At 40.7% G+C, this 12,173-nt stretch overlaps 1 long non-coding RNA gene across 1 annotated transcript; it reads right to left on the minus strand.

Moving 5' to 3' along the window:
- Nucleotides 1–493: 493 nt before the first annotated feature.
- LOC128787633 (uncharacterized) lies at nucleotides 494–4,935 on the minus strand. Its single transcript, XR_008430762.1, has 5 exons — nucleotides 4,817–4,935; nucleotides 3,303–3,391; nucleotides 3,080–3,146; nucleotides 680–786; nucleotides 494–576 (listed from the first exon to the last, which is right to left on the minus strand). It is a non-coding gene; the product is annotated as an uncharacterized LOC128787633 (long non-coding RNA).
- Between the last annotated feature and the right edge of the window lie 7,238 nt (nucleotides 4,936–12,173).

The raw sequence follows: 12,173 nt of genomic DNA on the forward strand, positions 1-12,173 counted from the left end.
AAGAAAATGTGTGTGTGCATGTGCACATATGTGTATATTAACAGATGATGAAGGGAAGATGAGTTAACTTGTAGAAGATGATGATTGCCAGGCTCTCAAGTAGCTGGTATCTAGTTCTTTAGTCCTGATTTCTTTTTTTAATCTGTTTCATAGGGGAGAAGTTCAAGACAATTCTTTCAATAATTTTAAAATCTCCTGGAAAGATGGATATTTAAGGCCATTGTGGTTCTTATAGGATTTCTGAAAACGGGTGGATGGAAGAGGTGAGCTATGCAGATTAATGCACTTGCTGAGGGCATTAAATTAACTAAATTTAACCTTTAAATCTTGTTAGACAGTAGTCAGCTCTGTTGCTGTCTTCCTTGTACTGAGTAGTGTTATCTGCATGAGTTTTGCTGTAGATGAGCCGCAGCATACAATAGCTTCTGCCAGACTTTTGTCCAAGAGAAAAAGAGGTATAGGGATGTGCAGGAGGTAATGTCCTGGAACACCCACCTTATAGGTATGGGAGACCCACATTCATTGGTTTCATTGCTCACTGAACAACTTGTTTGGCTTGCTTTGTTTTCCATGCACCTTCAACAAACACCAAATTATTACAACATTATTTAACAGTGCTGAAAGATATTAATGGCTCCTACCCACAGGAGATTTGGCTTGTGGTTTTAAACTTTCTTACCTGTTCAAATGTGGATTCTAGTATTATAGTATAAAATGCAGTGTGTACTGAGTGCACAAGCCCAATTCTGGAGTAAAGCCTTTTATTTTTCCAAATAATTGAATATCCTAGAATAAAGTTGAAAATACTTAATATGGAGGTAGAATGTGGCACTTTTAGGTGACTTCTATTGCATAGAAGAGCAAAACAACATTTGGTGACATTGATAGGTGTATGTAAAATACAGGGTGAATTACTGGGTTGGTTGTTGTTAGAAAGGTCATTATGTAAAAAGTGTGCTTTCCTTGGACTCTAAGAGAAATCAGTCACTCCAGTTACTCTAAGACTTCCATAAGGTGCTATCAAGATGCACCAGCTTCTTTTCCTTGTCACAACAACAAGCATGATGCCCACTTCTGAGAAATTTTGCCTTGCACTGGGGACAAATTACTCTGTGCAGAAGTTAGGTTTTATGGATGTGGGATTTAGCCAGTGTAATGCAACTGAACATCTCGGGGAGGAGGTAGGATGTCCTAGTGAGAATCTCTCATTCATGCCTCTGGGTATGCTGTATATTTTGTTTAGCTCTAACTATGGCACCTTCTACAAAATGTCTAGCTTGTTTCTTGGGCTGTGCTTTGGGATATTTCCATATTCTAAGTACATTAGCTTGCTGCTTCTCTTATTTAGCAGAGTATTTGGATTCCTTGATGTGTTTTTTCACTGCTGTTGAAGCAGTTTGTGCTTCAACGCAAAAAAAAAGCAAGTTGTGCCACCACCTTGAAATCTTACTCCCTCTCTTTTATGGAGTGCTAGGTCTATTCCTAGAAACATTAATAATGTATGTACTTTGCAATTTCACTACTCAATTACTGAAGATGCCTGGTACGTGAGAACCTATTTAAGTTGATAAGGCAAAGCTAGATGAATAGGATTATCCGTTTCCTCACTGTATGGAATACAATGGTATTTAAACCTTATACCTGCAATGATCTTTATGGAAATGTCTCAGTTCCCAGTTGAATCTACTAGAATTGGCATTAAATAGAATAGAATTCTTAAATTTGGAAGGATATTTAAAGTTAGATAAGTGTCCTGTTGGATATCTGGGTTGCCCACACCCTTTTGACAGACCTGAGCATAGGATGTGAAAAACTTCATAGAAAAAAAATGCAAAAGATTGGAAAGTTTTTCATTCTGTTGGATTTTTTTCTGGAAAACCAGAATCCAAATTCTTCTTCCAGTTTGGGAAGTGATGTCAGACCTTATACTGGCCACTGGTGCTGCAAAGAACCCCTTCTTGAAGAACAGCACTTCTCACACACTTGACTTGACTTGAGAAATGTGCTAATGAATCAGTAGCAAAACTTCTTTAGCCCCAGGGCATTCATCAGAGACTCCACAGCTATGTCCTCATTTGCTTTTGCTGAGGCACAGCAGGAAAGTGCTGACAGGGTCAGAGCTTGGGGAGTAGTGCTGCAGGGTCTGAGCTTGCGTTTATGTTGCTCCAGACTTTTTTGTTGTTGTTTTTGTTTTAATAACAGCATTTTTTTCTGAATTTTCTAGTTTGAGGTGAGCATGCTACAGAACTGAAGTTTGGGATGTTGTGGGGACTTTTCTAGAGGTTTTGTACAACCTAACTGGAAAGGGTCAACTTGTCAATGAAGAAAACAAAGTAAGGGGACTGAATAAGAATTGGGTCAGCTGATCTGTAAAAAACTTCCCCAGGCTTTTTATATTGCATGGCACAGAAGACTCAACCAAGCCAACTTTTCTCTGGAAGGCACTTTACACTGTTCTAAAAAAGGGCCATACCCTTCCAGGGCATGTGACCCTACATGCAGGCAGATGTGCTTTTCAGCGTGGCTTCCACTGAGAGTGGCATGCCTCCCTCATGTGATCATACTATACAGGCTGAACTTTGTGATTTGAGTCTGGCTGCACCTTCCACTTCACCTGATCAAACTGGACTTCCCCTGGATCCTTCTCAATCACATCATGCTTCATTTAAGTTTTAGCAAGATACATAAGAACATGCCTTACCAGCTTAAAATAATCCTTTTAGTCTCAGTGGGCTTACTCATACACTCCAAGCTGGCAGGCACTTTGCTAAATGAAGACCTTTGTAATGAACTCAGCATGAGGAAAATGCAACTTCTGTTCCTTTTGATTCCTTAGAAGACTTAGTCTGACTCTGAGAAAAGGTTTAATCAGGCAAAATTTCCAGGCACATTAGGAAAAATTTTAATTATCAAACATGCCTGTCAGTAGGGGTCATTGCTTAGGAAAAGTAGCTGATGTTAGCAGTCCTTGAAAAGACGAAGTTTTAAGTATTCCAGTCCAAATTAGAATGGTATTGGTGCTTGCAGTTGCTAGACAAGAAAGAACAGAGAAACAATAATATACTTAAAGGCTGGATACCTATTGCTGTTAATAGGAAAACTCTTGTCTGCTTCACAGTAGTCTAGTCTTGCCTTCTTTTCCATACCTAGCAAAGGAAGCAGGGGTGATGTTCTCAAGGCTGCTATTTGGGAAGTGCAATGTCTTTTTAAAGTCAGTACCTATGTTTTGTTATGAAAAACACAGCAAGGGCTGGTGATCTTTGAATTGTGCACAACACAGGTTTAACTTCCTAAGCTCTTACCTATCTCACACCAGAGCATGTTGTTCAGGGCTATGTCACCAAACTGGAATCACAACAATGTAATTCTGCTCAGGTCTTCTGGGTTTTACCTATGATTGTTAGAAGCAGGTTGTTAGGGAATGAAAAGAAGACAAGGGATAAAGGAGACATGCTCATAATTCAGTGGGGATTATGGCAAAAGCTGTGGAATGAAGTAACAAACAGATCCTACCCCTTCTGTATACCACTCATAACAAAAGCAGCCATCACCTCCCACAGCCATAATCTGCTGTGGGAGATTTCCTGAGGGCAGCTGGTCCCTTCAGGAGCTGAAATAAGCTCAAGCTTTACTTCAGAAAGTAATAAGAGAAAATGCCCATTTGGATGAAGGAAAAAAAAAACACCAATATATTTCCTGGGGGACAGGAGAACTTTAAAAATCATATGGCAGTGGGAATGAAATATGCCTTAAGTCACAGGAGAATTGTAACTGTGGCCCTGCCACAGCTCTGTTGCTTCCACAAATTGTCCCTGCCTTCTGGCTATGCTGGGAGGGGTGCTGAGGCCATGAGATAGCTCAGCAAGTGGAGGCAAGGATTAAGGTTTATTGTTCCTGTCATCCCACCACAAAGAGATTTGCCATTCTAAGACTTGCATGCGAGGGCTCTGAAGAAGGGGAGTTTGTCATGTCCTTGTTGCTGGCTGGCTGCATGCCCAGCAAGGTGCCAAAGATTCCTATTTCAGCCATATTCACCATTGGTTTTGCCAAGGGAAGAGACAGAGAGGCTGCTGCATGTTGGGTGGTTTGGAGCTTGTCTGTAGGACTGCAGCTCCTGGAGAAACCTCATCCTCTGTGCATGTGGTTACCATGTGAAATCTGGCTGATGATCCAAGGCAGATGCTTTACAGGTTTGCTAGTAAACTGAGGCTCACAAAAGGACAGCATGGAACACTTTTTTCACTACCTATGACTGAAAAGGCACTGATTTATTATATCCCAAAGTATTGTTAGTCATCATATCTTTAAATCTTAGTCTGATCCAATAAACAATTCTTTATCTAGGGCAAAAGCATTCAGTGTTAATTAGAAGAATAATTTAGTAAATTTAGTAAATAAAGGTCAGAGCTTTTTAAATGCTTTATATAGGGCAAAAGAAAATTTAATCTCAGGGTTATAAACAGTGTTTTTGTTAAGTAGATAGGAAACACTTCCAGACAGAGTCTCTGAAATGTAAATGAGCCTATTTTATCCCTTGATTTTCACAAATCTCTCACCATGTTGCCACTACAGAAGATGAGATAAAGAATTCTAGTATTGCTTCCAAAAAGATAATGTGTTTACTGAAACCAGGCTGGAGCTAGATATAGGCATACTGTTTTATGGAATTTGTAGCATTATTTTTAATATAGATTCAACACAAATCATAAACTGATAGACTGATTTGGGTTGGAAGATAGTCAGAGACCATTTAGTTCCAACTCCCTAGCCACAGGCAGAGACGCCTTCCACTAGACTAGGCTGATCAAAACCTCACCCAAGCTGGCCTTGAATGCTTGCAGGGATGGGGCAGCCACAGCTTCTGTGGACGACCTGTTCCAGGGTGACTCACCACCCCCCGTGTAAATAACTTATTGAAATGGTAGCTTGCAGCAAAATCTGGTTTTGTACTGACAGATGGAATCCTGAGTTCTCCTTGTGTATGGACAGCTCACAATGGTGTGTACACAACTGATGAATGTACACCTAACAAAGGCCTCCAGTGCCATTACAATACATGGAGATAGAAACAAAGCAGAACAGAGCTCACAACTTATGACCTTGTGAATGAGGGGAGAAAACCAAGGAAAGAGGTGAGTGGTCTGACTGATGTAATGAAGTTTTGCAGATCCTCTGTAGGGATATACTTGGATCTCATATTGGTTCTCATGTCATCCTTTGATTTAGAGCTTACTGTTGTGCAGATCCCTTAGTTATGATTTAGGGTCAGAATATGATCTTTTGCAGATGGATCAGTGAAAAGGGATAATCTGTGAGATGGAGTGTGCTACGTAGAGCTCAGGAGAACAAAACTAGAAGGCTTGAACAATCCTGCTGGTTTTACAGGTCAAGTGAAGAATCTGTCCATGGTCTGGAGCTACTTGTATTTCAAAGGTGCAAGAAGGTGCAAGGACACACTGAGGGGCTTGGAGAAGTGGTGTCTCAAGGAATGGTAGAAAGCTACAAGGTTTTTAAGAGAAGGAAACACAGGTAGTTTTGCCTCTTTTTTCCCAACTAGATGTTGGAATATCCTGGGGTTTACACTAGTCTGGGACTTATCTCACAGACCTTCTAGATATCTCCACATTTGGAAGATAAATAAACTTTGACCAGTTTCACCTGCAGAATTTGGGAGTTTGAATGGCAACTGAGTTGCAACTGCACTGAGGAGGACTGTAGCTGCTCTGTGATAATCAAATTTGGTTTGCTTGACACATAATGAGATTATTGATTAGACACACACAGCTTGCCATTTCAAATCACATCTCCTCTTCATTTCCAAGGGATGATTGACATAGCCTAGCATGCTCAGCATCATTAAATGGAAAGAGTTATTTACGGTGTTGCATCAGAATTTATCACTAATTCCCAGATCTGACAGAAAAGAATCACTTTGTGTGCTAGGCATTTTTATCTTGCCATTAAAAAGTGTATCGAAGACTTTAGATAAGAACTGAAGCTGAAATTCCTTCCTAGTCTATATCCAGATAATCTGGCCTGCAAAACTGAAGCAGTGAGAGGTGGGACATGTCAAATGCAGTTCCTGATCCTTCAGTGACTTCTGACATGCTCTGGCTGCTCCAGATGTGGATCTCAACTCAAAGGGTTCTTAGGAACATCATCTTTGTAAAGTTCTCTCAAGCCTTGCTCTCCCCATATACCATTAGTTATCAGCAGCACCTGCTGTGGGCAGAGTTCAGTGGCCAGATAACATGTGCTGAACCTTCATTTAGAAATTAATAAGGCATCGCTTCCATTCAAAGGAGGTGATATTTACCAAGGACAGGTTTAATGTGTTTTTATTACCTTCTCCTTTTCTTGAGGAGAAAGGTGCATGGCACCCAAAACTGTGCAGGAGATGCTGTGAAAGGGCACTGTGCTCTTGCTACTGATCCAAAGCTGTTAGACTGGGGTTTTTATCCTGAATATCAAGCATTTCTCCTTCAAAATCTCCCTCTGATAATTTGAAAGAGCTGAACTGGAATCCTGCCTGACAGGACTATTTTGCTTTAAAGTAACTGTACATAAAATCATACTGCTCACCCAGTTCTCCTGCAGATACTCATGCCATATTTTGCCAATGAGCTAAAGAGGTGTTCTGGGTGAAAAATACATTCGATTTTTTTGTTAACAGTCTGCTAGACTTTGTGACAGTACCTCTATGTATGTGAGACCACTGGTTCCACACTTGGGCCCATCTGAAATACCTCTAGAGAGTCCCATTCCAGCCTTCAGGCTTCTAGGAGTGTTGTGAGGGTGGAGGGTGTTTGAAGAAAACACACACGGTTAAATGAGCTGTAAAAATATGCATTATACAGAGAGACTCCTGGAGCTCTCTCTCATTTGTCTCATCAAAGCAAAGATAAATGAGCAACTTCCTTGTAGGCTATAATTACCTCTAAGGGGAACAAAAACATTGATAATTGGCAACTTTGAGCTTGACCCTAGGAAATAACAAAATCCAGTAGTTAGAAATTGAAATTTAGAGTGTAGAGAGTGAAATTTAGAAACTCAGAGACATGAGTTTAACCCTGTAGTTTACTAACTATTGGAGTAGCAAAGTTGAAATTGTGTGATCATTGATTTTCAATCTAAATAGTGGGGGTTGGATTCTCTTTAAAACGTGCACTCTTCTTCTAATATAATTTTAAGTCCTTGGCCTTTATTGCCTCACAGAAAGGGCCAAGAGGTTTTAAGAGCTTAGCTCTTGTTTTGGCCAAAAGAGGTTATGCAGATAGTAATCCTGTTTGAAAGGCATTCTCCATCTTTAAGCTTCTAAAATAGGGGAGGGACTATAGTTTTGAAAATCTGGTCCTAGCTGTGGGATTGGAGAATGCTGAAGTATTTATGCCATGAAGCTGTAAAACAAATCCATCCATCAGCATGGTAGAGGGTATAGAGCAAACTAGACCCTACTTTTTTAATTCCCCTGTCATCTCCTCCCCTGTGTTTTGTCGTGCCTGAAATTTCCACAGTTTTATTTGCATTACCTGAGATTTAGGCTGTCTAAAAATCCCATCTGCCCAAGCAAAATGCAGTGTGAAAGCTGAACCTGGTCACAGAGCACCTCTGCAAACTCCCTAAGCAATGGATATGTTTCTTTGTGTATTCCATGAGTTCAGTTGCAATTGCTTCCCACAGGATGTTTTGCTTCTGCATCTCTTGCAATATACAGCAGATGAAAAAGACTGGCAGGCATTCTTGGCCTTGTTTCAGTTTCCTCTGTCTTCCATGTCCTTCCCCATGCATTTGGGGTTTTTTAATCACTCTTTGGACTTAAGGGGTTCCCTCTGCCTTTCTTCTGGGTTTCAACATCCTATGCATGGCTCGGCACATTTGGTTCTTTGTTCCCAAACTGTATCTGATGCTGTGTTCACCTTTAAATTTTTTTTTTCTTTATTTAAAAGCTTTCTATTTTCTGTGTAGCATAAACCCAAAATTAAGAGCATGAATATGCAGTTGAATCAAGACCTTTTCTTGTCTAACCAACACAAATGATTTCTTCAGATTGTCCTGTTCTTCAGATTCTGTTATAGGATGCAAGTCAAAAGAGAAGTCAGAACTGATGCACCTGACTCAGAACTGATTTACAAGTCCAAAACCGACATGTGATAATTACAATATTTATGTTAACTGTCAAATTTCTAGGTATTGTTTACCTGACTATGCCTTATCCTGACATGTAGCTGCACCCTTTTTTTTTTATGCTTCACAGCTGCAGCAAAAGGGAGTCTGCTAGAAAATCAATGTTGGGGTGTTAAATTAGGGTTATCTTTTTCCCACCATGTGTCACTCACAGTCTGCAATCCTATTTTGTCTGCTATTGGCCAGTCATAGAGTCTTAGAGGTTCTTTCTGTGCAGTTCCCCAGGAGGTCCTCACTTCTTATACTGTTCTGAATAACTTGGTGTTCTCATAATTGGAGATAAGAGGAGCTGTTTCTACATGAGAGAAAACTTGGCCCAGTGTCATTATAATAAGACCAATGTTATACCCTAAAAGCCAGAATCCATTCAGGGTTGAACTGCCCATTAGGGCCCAGGCTGGCATCAGGAAATTTGATAGCAAGCCATCCTCGAGGAAAGCTGGGCCTCAGGCAGAAGCTTATATGACTTCCCAGCCAAACAGGACACTTGTGTTCTTCAGTGATCTGTGGGAGGTATTCAGAAAATGTTTTGTGATGGAACACCATCTCTTGGCTTCCCAGCTCAGTCTCAGCTCATCCCTTTCCGCTTACGCTCAGGAGCAAGGTTGCCTCATGTTTTACAAAGTGAAAGATGCATTTTGAATGACTTCTGAATGATTTATCTTAACCCTAAATGCCACTGCAGCCAGGCTGCTCTTGCAGTATGACTTTCTTCATTGCTCCTAGCAGGGAATCACAAAATGTGAGGGCAGGGCATGCGTCTCATTTCCAACATATTTACAGAAAGCTCTTCCTTCCAGCTTTCCTTATAAGCTCTTTGTTACTGTAACAAAGCCAAGGGTGAGCAGTATGTTAGACTCTTAAATCTATTTTTTGAGGCTACCAAATAGGTTTGTGATGCTGCCAGTTGCAAATAAACTTTTTTTTTTTTTTTTTTTTTTTTTTTTTTTTTTTTTTTTTTTTTTTTTGCCTGTAGAGAAATTTGGTGAGGGTTTTTTTGCCTTTCATTTAGCTTTCTGAAAATGTAGGCTTCTGACCTTGATCTACTTGGTCTCCCTTCATTTCAAAGAGCTACAGAACAGTTGTGACGTGCAAAAAAAAAAAAAAAAAATCTGCAAGAAACCTGACTACCTTCAAGAAACCTGACTACCTTCCCAGCCAATCTTGGCAATGGGAGCCCTTGAGTCCTTGAGTGAAACTAACCTTACCTTCACTGGGAAAGGTTTTGTTCAGTAGTGCCTACGTGCAGCTTGTCAGGGCCACAGACACTTTGTCATTTGGCTCCATCTTCTGGGATAAGGCAGAAGAAACAGAAGCCACTTGAGCTGACACTTTGCAAGTCCTGTCACACAACATTTATTGGTCTTTTCTTACTCTTCATTAATGCTTCCATGCAAGCTCATGCAGGATGCAAACACAGTAGGAAACCTTTTGCTTTTCAGGAGATGTTTTAATGGGAGTAAGAATTCAGTACACAAAAAAAAGTGCTGAAAATCAATAGTTTTTTTGTTTCCCAAGACAAAGGACAGTTAGTGAATGTTTGATTTGCAATTCAACAGTGATAGGAAAAAAGAGGAGCTCAGGTAAATGGCTTTTTGATTCCTGCACAGTTTTATTGAATTAGTTCTGACTCTGGCAGCACAGTATGTTCTCTGCTGGTGAAGCTTTGAAGGAGAAAAGGGGATAGGGCATTATTGCTATAGCAACTTTCAAGTGGGTGCTGTAGGTGATCAAAACACATTATTTGTTGATGGAAGTTTTGACCATCACAGTCTTTCCATGCAGCACCCAGAACTGTGGGCCAGCTAGCTGAGCTGCAGCCACTTTTGCTTCCATTTTCCATTCAGTCTTTGAGTTTTTCAACTGTTCAACAATTAACAAAGTCTGAAAGTCTTGTCAGACTTTCATCTCTGAAGGCTCTGTGCTCCTGCTGTTGCTGAGATAGTTCTCTCTCTTATCTGACATTAGTCCCTTCCCAGGGGCAGCAGCAGGGTCCAGCACAGCTTCTTGGCACTCTGCTCTGGCAAAAAGTAGCAGCTCTACCATGGCCATTCACTGCATCCATTGGGCAGCTGAGCTTGTTCCTGGTACTCAAGATGTTGCTGAAGTAATATTTGGCTTTTGGGATTGTGTGGATGGTGGCTTGTTGCTGGCAATGAGCTCCCAGAGGAGGTGTCTGCTGACTCCTGACCAGCTCTGACCTGCAGGTACAATACCTGCTTTCATCTTGGAGTAGTGATGGCAGTGAGAGACCTGGGAATGAGGTCTCTGTATCCCCAGGACAAAGCTGTGCTGGTTATTGACACGTGTAGGGGAGTTCACTGCAAAGCAAACTTGCAGAAAATAAATTAAGTGTTAAATCAAACCTCTATTTGATCATAATTCAGCAATAGTTTATACTTTGTTTCCCTTATATGTAATTCATGAGGGGTTACAAAATGGTTAATGCAATTTTAGATAAACTGGTTTGAAATAGGTTGCCTGAAATTATGCTGTATGTTTATATATATATCTACTTCTCGAGCAACATGCTTATGATGTCTACTGAGCACTTAGTCAGTCCTTCTGAATGCATTTTAACAGAAGTTCTAACATAAAAGGGAATGCATCTCTTCTTTTTTTTCACTTCTATGAAAGCCAAATTTATTTAAAATTTGTGAGTTTGACTTGAAAATTACTTCATAATGTCTAAGATGAAGCTTGGTAATGAAATAATGTGCACACTAAAAAATCTGTAATTTTATAATTCAGGGATGTACTGTGTAACCTTCAATTTAGAATAAGTTTTAATTGTAACTTGGATGAAAAGGAGCTACCTGTACAAACGCCTCAGACATGAAAGTCATACAGGTGTTCCTTAGGTCAGTCGTGTATATTGGACTTCTGGGAGCTGTCTTCTGGTTTGATTCTTTCTCTCACTGCCTTGAAGAAAGACCCATTTCCTGCAGCCTTTGGGATGATAAGAATCTGCTGCTCTCTGAAAAAGGGCTTTGGCCTCTTTGGTTGTGTAGTAAGCCTAGTCTGGCTGGAAGAAGGCTTTGCAGGTCAGGTCCCTTGAGAATTCAAACTGAAGAATGGATTGCTTGGAACAAGAGGAATTTAGCTGCTAGGGATGCTGGAATTAAAGCTTTAGATACAACTGCAGTTTTGGAGGGACAAAGTATTTGCAGACTTGATGTGAGTTCTGGATTATCCAGCAGTTGATACAGGACTGTGCACTCTGGGCTTTGTACTGTTTGGGCTCCAGAGGACATGTAACCATGTAGGTCCCTTTGCAAGGCTTGCTGTCTCTTACTCTTTGCCCTGAAAGATGATCTGGCACTTTGCACACTGTAAACTTTGGTCATTTCCATAAGGCGCTTAAAAATCCCAAAAAACCCAGAAGACAAGAACCACAAAACTAACTTTTTTTTTCTCCTGAGTTTATAACTTCAGCATGGAATTATAAAATCTCTGAGGCTAAAGAGTGAAAGACCTCCAATCCCCACACCTTTTTCCTTCATTATTGCTTATGCCACAAGAAAGCCAAGGAGATTTGTGCTTATAATAACAGTATTATTCAGAAAGACATGGGCAACTGGAAATATAGCTGCTGTATTCCCCTTTGGGTTTCCCCACTTTTCTTAAAATTATCCTAACCTAGGTGTTTCTTCAGTCAGATCTGTGAAGATTTCTCTCTGCAATTTCTCCTGTCCTGCTGGATTTAACACTAATACCTTGTGCATGTTTTTGAATATCTGGCTTTTCCACTGATTCATGAGTGTGGAGCCATTGCCCTGCAGGTAGGCACAGTTACAGGTGGTGACAGAGGCTTTGGGGGAGTGAGGAGAGCATGTATGTGTCCTTCCTGGAGGCACCTGAGGGAGCTGGCACCTGAGCACCAGGCACAGATCCCCTTTTCCCAGGCAGGCAGCTGTATTGGAGGGGTGTGCTGAGAGAGGCGAGGACCTGGCTCTGTCCCACAGGAACAGCAACCCCAATGGTAAGAG

This window comes from Vidua chalybeata, chromosome 4 (assembly GCF_026979565.1).
Source record: "Vidua chalybeata isolate OUT-0048 chromosome 4, bVidCha1 merged haplotype, whole genome shotgun sequence".
NCBI classification, from domain to species: Eukaryota; Metazoa; Chordata; class Aves; order Passeriformes; family Viduidae; genus Vidua; species Vidua chalybeata.